This window comes from Dermacentor albipictus, chromosome 9 (assembly GCF_038994185.2).
Source record: "Dermacentor albipictus isolate Rhodes 1998 colony chromosome 9, USDA_Dalb.pri_finalv2, whole genome shotgun sequence".
Taxonomy (NCBI): domain Eukaryota; kingdom Metazoa; phylum Arthropoda; class Arachnida; order Ixodida; family Ixodidae; genus Dermacentor; species Dermacentor albipictus.
In genome coordinates, this window is record NC_091829.1 from 36,969,800 (window position 1) to 36,978,158 (window position 8,359).

General features: G+C 43.3%; 1 long non-coding RNA gene across 1 annotated transcript in view; it reads right to left on the bottom strand.

Moving 5' to 3' along the window:
- Positions 1-4,012: 4,012 nt before the first annotated feature.
- Positions 4,013-8,359, bottom strand: part of LOC135906464 (uncharacterized) — a 10,217-nt gene continuing 5,870 nt past the window's right edge. Inside the window, exons 3-4 of the long non-coding RNA XR_010565727.2 lie at positions 7,744-7,858; positions 4,013-4,133 (exon numbers count right to left, since the gene is read on the bottom strand). This is a non-coding gene — a long non-coding RNA (uncharacterized lncRNA). The remainder of the gene's footprint in view (positions 4,134-7,743; positions 7,859-8,359) is intronic.

Genomic DNA, 8,359 nt, shown 5'->3' on the forward strand with positions numbered 1-8,359 from the left:
ATTTAACTTTTTTGTTAACTTCAGATCGACCGAAGCACGGGAAGTGGCTGTCTTCGTGCATAGAGGTTCTCACTATGTTACCTAGAGAGAAATCTGGCACTGCTGCGCAGTAGTATGCATAGGGTTGCCGGTATATTGTGACTTCGGATTGGCATCGTTCTCAGAGGGCAAGGCAAGCACCATTCCTTCTGCCACAATGATTCATTTTCTACTGAAACAGCACGTAAGAAGCAGATTTAGCTTTATTATTACACAAAAACATGTTTTGTTTACCGATGAGAACTTGTCATTGCATGTACAATTATATGATACGTAAAAAGTATCAGCGGGCCGCTACAGTTGGAGAACATACAAGATTGGCGCTCGCTTTGAAACAGTTTGTCGTCTGTTCTTTCTTTTCTTCGCTTGGTCTTGCATAGTGGGTGAGTACCGATGTAATATGCGTGACTGGAAACATTTTACGAAGATTTTACTTTAAGAACGCGTTATTTGTGTAGCCATATCCACGTTTTTAGACGAAGCCTCTACAACACCAGTCAACACAAGCCTCGCAGACACATATACCGTCATTCCCATGACGGCACAGCGCCCCTTAAGAAACTTCCATAGACGGTGGCGCCAGATTTTTCACTAGGTGTTATAGTGAGAAACTCTGTCTTCGTGCATCCGTCGAGCTTATTTCTGCCCACCCTTGCCACTCGCTCAGCGAAATCACAAGTCTGATCGCGCTTGGTCATCCGCTTCGGTTGTCGTCCCAAGTATGAAGATGGGAAAGATAAGACAGAGAAGCTTGATCAGGCGTGCGATGAACGGAAGACGCAGGAAACAAGGTGAACCAAGCATTGGACGAGGATGGCTAAAACGGAGCATCACGTATGCTGTGCGGCTCTGTGGTGTTATAACACCGGGAATTCCAGTTCTGCGAAGTTTTTCAGGTGTCCTAATAACAGCAGGTAAGCACAAGTGTTTCACTTTACTTTCTGAACAGGTATTCATTTTGCGTGAGTAAACCAGTGCTGCGCAAGCCTACTGACATAGGAGCAGCGTCTCTCGATCGATTCGTCATGACAGCAGCCCATCTGTTGTCGGTGAAATACAAGTATTGAAGGGCTTGAGTGCGTGTTTGTTGGGCTATACATTTTGTGCACCCTTTGTTCCATCGTGTTCCATGTTCCAAACATGTTCCATCATTTACCTAGTTTTATCGCAGCAAGCACATGATTCTTCTTTCTTCTTATATGTCGCTTTGTAGGTGCGTGTTCTAAGGCATCCCGATCTCGCTTAGAAAAGTAATGAGCTTCCCTTTGAGTTATCATAAATGGTTTCTCTCCTGATTTCGTTTTTTCCTCTTGAGTAGTCCGGGATGCATGGAGGCGAGCGTAATCTGGTGGTGTTGCAAGAAACCCAGCGGCGCGCTCCAGCAAGACCACAGCAGCAGCAGCCCCCGGAGAGTCGGGAGAGGAGGCAAAGAACGCTTCGCTTTAAACGTATGTGCACAACCCGATGCACAAAACGCCAAACAAAGAAGACAGTAGGAGCACACACAGCAACACCCTTATGACTGAGTAGTGGACCGTCGTTACAAGAGAACGGTCGTAGCTAATTTGGAAGTTCAAGGCAATGATGTACGCAATTTTCAAAATAACTGGGCGAGTGTGTTTGTATTATGTGTTGGGGCAGTGAGATCCGTTCTTCGATTGTTCGCGGGAAGAATGAGCATATGAATGTGTTTATCTGAGCTTGAAGATGTGTAGGTTTTTGATTGTGACTGCTTCTCAATGTTCAGGTGGAGTGCTGTTTTACGTACAGTCTAGCGCCAAAGTTAAAGAAGCTACTGTGCAAAAGGTGGAGAAACTTCAATCTAGCAACTCTTCTCAGCTCTGTGCATTCAGGTAACTTAAGCTCTGATAACACGCGCGAGACTGAATCTGTGGACTTGTGTCTAGATAGAATCGATCTAGCTGCCTTCTTTGTACTTGTTCAATTCCTTCTATCTGGTTTCTCGTAAGGGGGTCCCACACCATACTGTCATATTCCAAAGTGGGTCTTACAAGTGTTAAATAGGCGGTTAGTTTCGCGGTCGTGGTTGCCTGCTTCAGTTTTCGGCGTAAAGTCAGGAATTTCTTCTCGGCTGCAACACATAAACGCTGAATGTGTCTATTCCAATTCAGGTTTTCAGCTATCGGTACACCTACATATCTGAAGTGGCCTGCCTTCCTTAGGTTATGTCCTTAAATTTCGCAGTGAAACGGAAGCATATCTCTAATTTTGTTTGTTATTCTTATAAATGACATTTTGCTGCGATATATTCTCATCTTTCATTTCGGGCGCCGGTCGTGAACACTGTACTTAACACCCTATTTAACGTAACTTGATCTTCTTTGCGTGTTATGCGGGAGTAAATTAGCTACTCATCGTCGAATAACCGAACCGTAACATCCGAGGAAGCTGCATCTGCAATGTAAGTGATATGGCATAGAAATCAGGTTCAAGAGGGAGGAACTTTGGGAGCAGTTGGTCCGGCATGTTTAAAGAGGAAAAGAACCGCGACTTCAGACGGGACATGACGAAGGAGTGGACAGCTCGTCCTGCTCACTCCTTCGTCCCGTGTCGTCCCCTCTGAAGTCACGTTTTTTTTCTCTCTCTTTAAGCATAGAAATAAAACGGGAAAGAGCACGGAGCCCTGGGGAACACCCACTGGGCTAAAGCAGCGCCTCCTGGATAGCAGGGCAGTGCACTCTGCTTCACGACATCAACTTACTTGGGTCGGAATTGTCCTTGCCAAGCCTGGCGTGACGAAAGCCGTGAAGTCAAAACCTCTGCGACTTTCTCGGGAACGTCCCCATTAGATTCTATATCGGTCGAGCAAGGTGGCATGACGTCACGGATCGAAGTGGACCGGCCTCATGCTATCTAGGAGGCTTTGGCCAAGCGTTTCAACACGCTTGCTTGCCCGCGAGGTGTTCATAACTCGAAGGACTCTTAAGAAGCGCTTATGTGTCACCGCATTTTTTTAAGCAGTGTAGTTAGCAGCCGGTGTGTCTGGTTATGCACTGGTATCGGTCACCCCGTTTTGTTCAACCTTAATATTTGCATTGATAATTATATGCAGGTGTTAATCTTACTGCAGTGTACCTTGTGAAACTCGTTAAATTGCACAGGAGCGTTTTCGGGAAGTTTCAAGAGGGATACGCTCTCCTAACCGCACGATATTTCAGCATGTTTTACGCATTGATTATAATAAAGTTTAAATTGATCACAACTAATAAACGCCCTGTCTGATATTCCTTCCGACGTGGCCCTATTCAGCCTTCTTTCAAATGGTATACTAACGCTATATGATGTGACATTTTATTTTCAGCTGTTAGTTCGCCATATCTCTACTCAATAAAATCATTAATTGAAAATTGATACACAGGGGTCGCAATGCGGAAAATAAGAAAAGATGCAGGGGCTGCGAAATTGTGCATTTCATGCCTCCCAAGCACTGCTGGAGTTTGGGACAATCATTGATGCTAGGACTGGACCATAGGCCCTCTAGGCCTCCTCTTTTCTGTCTCTTTCTAGACATTTGTACTTCGTATTCTTCAACATGCTTAGAAATGCGTTAATATTCGTGTTCTTGGTCGCATATTTGAGAGATGACAGTGGTGTCGGTAAAGCATGCACAGAGAAGAATCTTGTGAGGCTAAGAGACAATGAAACCAATCATAGCCTACGATAAATTACATTTTTCTTAAAGCTTAAATGTAGAAATGATAAATTCAAGGAAAGTTAAAGTGGACGAAAAAAAAAAAAAACTTGTCGCAGGTGAGATCTGAAGGTGATCGGACTTGGGGCAAGTTGTTCTTTCGTCCGTTTTCTTCATTATTCATACATTAAATTAAAAATATTAATTTATCTTAGGTTTTTCTTGGTTTCGTTGTCTGTTGGCTTAATAAGATTGTGACAGAGAAAAAATTGGGTCCCTCGGCTGCTCCTTCGTTTTGTTCAGCGGAGAGAAGAAATGAGGCAAGTTTGAATCTTGATTTTATTATTGTCACGTACAAATCATCTGGCCGCAGCAAGCTGGATAAGGAAGCCTTTCTACTGTTGCCGTTATTTTGCAATTGCCGATTTTCACTCCGAGGCACCTGTTCAGAGAGAAAGTGGCGTTGAAACATCAGAAGTGTGACCGTGTCGAACTCTTTTTTTTTTCTGTGCTCTTCAGCTGAGTACAGGATCGCAAGATGTTGGCTCTCGCGTCATTTGTTTCTGTCAATATCTCCGGCAATCCGAAAATACAGCAAAAAAAATGACAGTCAGCTTTAAAGAGCGAAATGTTGCGTGATAATCTCAGCATGCTCACTCCCTCACACACACACAGCGCTGATGCGTATTAGTTATTGCTTAAAAGAAATTTTGCTGCGAGCGACCGCTCTTGCTTAATGACCATGGCATTCTGCTACGTGAAATAGTCTTAATATTTGTTTACAGCCTCGCGTGCTGTGCGTATTGAAGATCGAACGCAGCCGCAGAGGCTGTACTCGAAATAATGTACTCGAAATAACGTTGCGTAGACCCGAAAGATCAGAGTGTTGTTAACTCCGCGTTGTGAGGAGCTCGATTTGCGAAAAAGCGAGGCTGACGTTAGAACAGAACACATTCTGCACACAAGGTACTAATAAATACCCTTAAGTATGGGCAGCTGGGCTAGTTGGTTGTGATTAGCATTATGAAACATCGTTCCAGCGCACAAGTGAACACGGACGAGAAGAGAATAACAACACGAACCCGGCGTTCGTGTTGTCTTTCTCTTCTCGTCCATGTTCAATTGTGCGCTGGAACGATGTTTCATAACAAATACCCGTGCGCCTTGAACTGTATGCCACTATTACATTTCACTCTGAGCAATCTCGCCGTTCTGGATTCCTTGGTCATTGTGCTGCCTCGAAATTTCGCGATTAGAAGTAGGCTGCTGCAAGTTCTGTATGTTAAATACGTATACCGAATGACTTCATCTCAATGATAAGTGCTACGGGAGCACGCAGTGCTTGTAAAACATAGCGAAGGATTCCGTCATGCCTGTTCATAGGATGGGAGGGGGGAGGAGGGGGAAATGTACGATCAATTTTTATGCGCAGCAGCTGGATTCTGATGAAGAGGTGATGAGAATAAAGCAGGCATTAAGTTTAGGAGTACGTAAAAGCCGTTGTCCAAAAAATATATAATTATGTATTCTCTTACGGCACACATATCAATTTGGTTTTGACACCTTATTCTGAAATTAAGCTAGATTAGTAACTACTTCGACATAAACAAACAAACGTGCTGGCTCGGTGAATTTACTAATCACAATTTAAGCTCGTCACTAATGGCGTGTATTATGTGTATGTACACAATAAATGCCTTTACTTAACAGCTTAAATTTCATGATCACGCAAATGTGATAGAAGTCCTGGGTATTAGAGAATCATTCGATCTTGTAGGCCGCGCACTTTATGTGCGTCTTAAGCTGTGCGTTTATCCTATTTTAAGTGTTCTCGCATGCCTTGATTCATTTCTCCTCAGTTCTTACGATCCAGAGCAGCAGCCCCCGTATGTAGCATGGATGACCTGTGAAGCTTCAATTAGAGTCTGAGAGAATGATCTGATGCGGTGGCCCATTCTACATATCCGCTTGAATTAACGTCATAGCGATAATTCACTGACTGAATAACCAAATGCTTGAAAAATTGTGCTTCCTTCTTAGAACACGATGTATTTAAGTTACGAGGAAGTGAATTGTGTAACTTTAGAAGAGTTAACTCCTGGGCTAGTTGGTGATCTTGCATACTGAAAAGATTTTGCGCTAAAAAACAACACACACAAGGTGTTGTAGTCTTTCTTGTGTGTGTTGCTTTTTGGCGCAGCATCTTTTCAGTATGGAAATTGTATAAGTTTCTTGATAACGTCGGAATTACTGCTCGACGCGAGCACGGTATGTGAAACATTCGCAAGTAAGGATGGTCACTTTAAAAAAAAACAAGGTGTTATATATCTAACATGAAAAGTGCATCGGGTACTATTAGCATGGAAGCTTTTGCGTGCAGGATTGCAGTGGTTACGCTTCTATGCTAAAATGACACCAGTAAGGTGCCCTTCAATGGAAGATGGAATTGACCACAGAGCTTTCCTTAATTAAGAAGCAAACCTTTACGGCGGAACAAGGGCGATTACAATGTCAAGTGTTTTGAGCTATTGCTCATAAAAGAAAGACATTTGGAACGCTTCGAAACACACACAAGGAAAAGCCCCTTGTTTCCAGCGGCTAAAATGAACGAGTACGTACATGCGAGAATTTGTGTGCGCCTGTATTCGCGCCAGTGCAAAACATCTTCCCGTTCTTTCCAACGCGTGCAGCACGTGAGAGTGAAAGGCTCACGCGGGCTAAGGTACGGAGGCCGGCCTCCAGCGAGCGATACTCTACGCAAGGTGCAATTAAGGAACCAGCGTATTGGAGAAACTGGTGCGAGCCAAGACACGTTGACCAAGCACGCGTGCTTAGGTCCACGGTTCTTCCTCTTCCCGTGGACAAGAGCTTTACTGTGAGGGCACAGAAGTCCAACACATAATTTGGCTCAGAACCTTCGCGTTCGCTAGCTTCCTGCTCTCGGAAAGCTTCCTTGGTGCGGACCGCACTTCGCGTAAACAATGTAAATTAACATCCCCATTTTTTCTTCTACCCCGCTTCACATAATGCCCGAACCTTCTCGGATAATTGACCTGGTCGAACTCAAGGTTGGGGTCTAATGTCACCTATGTAACGGAAAAGCACCTTGTAGCATCACAGAAATCTTAAGTCGACCCTTCTTCATGTTATCAACATTATGATCAATGACAGTCCTCCACTAGCACCACTGTTCACATGACCAGCTCTAGAAAAAACAACTCTATAAGACGTTTATATAACTCAATCAGACATGACTTGTCTCACTGGCTATTCGGCGAAAAGCATGCCCTTTAGGAGCACAACTATTATAGTTTCTTTGTAATTGGTGCCCTAAGCTTTATCTATTTGGTATCCCCTTGATGAAAACAGAGAACTCTTTATTTAGGCGCACACAAGTGTAGCGATGTACAAAGGCCGTCGCCGAGTATTGGCGTTTCCAGTATATGTATTCGTATAGGATTAATGGTTCAGACGCTTATCATGCAATTCGGATAACCGGTATTGAGGGGAATCACGGTTATTCCTAACGGACCCTGCTCATCACTATACTGCCTTCTGTATGTGCTGGGTAGGGGTTCAATAACTTTCAGGCAACTGAATATAACTTCTATAAATGGTGAAACCCGCCATGGAAACACAATTGGTTTATGAGTTATGTATTTGCCTTAACCCCCCCCTTAAAAAAAATACGTATGCTCGCATTCCAGCAAAGGTCAGGTATTGGAAGGAAGTTAGGCTATGTGTAAAGCACATACACTGACAAAGTTTATGAAAATTGCCTTTGAATTTACTATGAAGAACCAGCATCACTCAACATGTGTATATTGTGGCATATAAGTTCTGCCGAACTACGCAAGGTCGAGGAAGTTTCAAGAAAGGAAAAATTGGTTGTCGGAAGGCTGTCAATTTTATCTGTTTGGCCCGATTTGTGTACGATGCGCGCGAAACTTCAACTGAACGTTTGAATGACTTTATATTTTGTGGAAGTCAAGCAGTACGACTTCACTATGCTTAGTTATAGTTAAACTACACTTATACTTCTCTATACTCACTCTATTGTCGACACAACTCCTTTACGGCATATGTACCGCACGCAGGGATCAGTACCATTGTAAGTCCTTCCGTCCTTGATAATAACTTTGTTTGGTAGCGGCAGCTTACAGTAATCTACATGGTAAAATGGCGCCAGTCAGAAGTTATCACATGCGAGATGTGCGAATTTGATCGCACAAGAACTACGCAACATTTTCAAAAAACAATTATTACGTCTGGCATCCGTATCTCCGCTTGAAACGGACGCCAGTGAAAGGTCTTCGCCGAAACATCCGTTCGGGACGATGGTAGAGAAGGGACTGTGTGCGTTCGGAAATGGACTTTCAACGATAAAATTTGACGTCAATATTTTCATCAATTAATTAAATAGCAGCAAACTTCCTCTAATTCATTGTTCCACCTTTTCCCCCGCAGGCTTTAGATAAAAGTAATATTTATTTATTTATTATTGCAATTTTTTTTCATTCGTCAGCATAGCTGGCGGAACCGGAGTTGTTAATTGGTAAAAAAAAGAAGGACAAGAAGAAAAATAAAACACAAGAGAGTTATACCTACTTCACATCCACAAATCATTGACTCAGTAAGGTGCTAACACCAGGTCAACTACAGAACGCC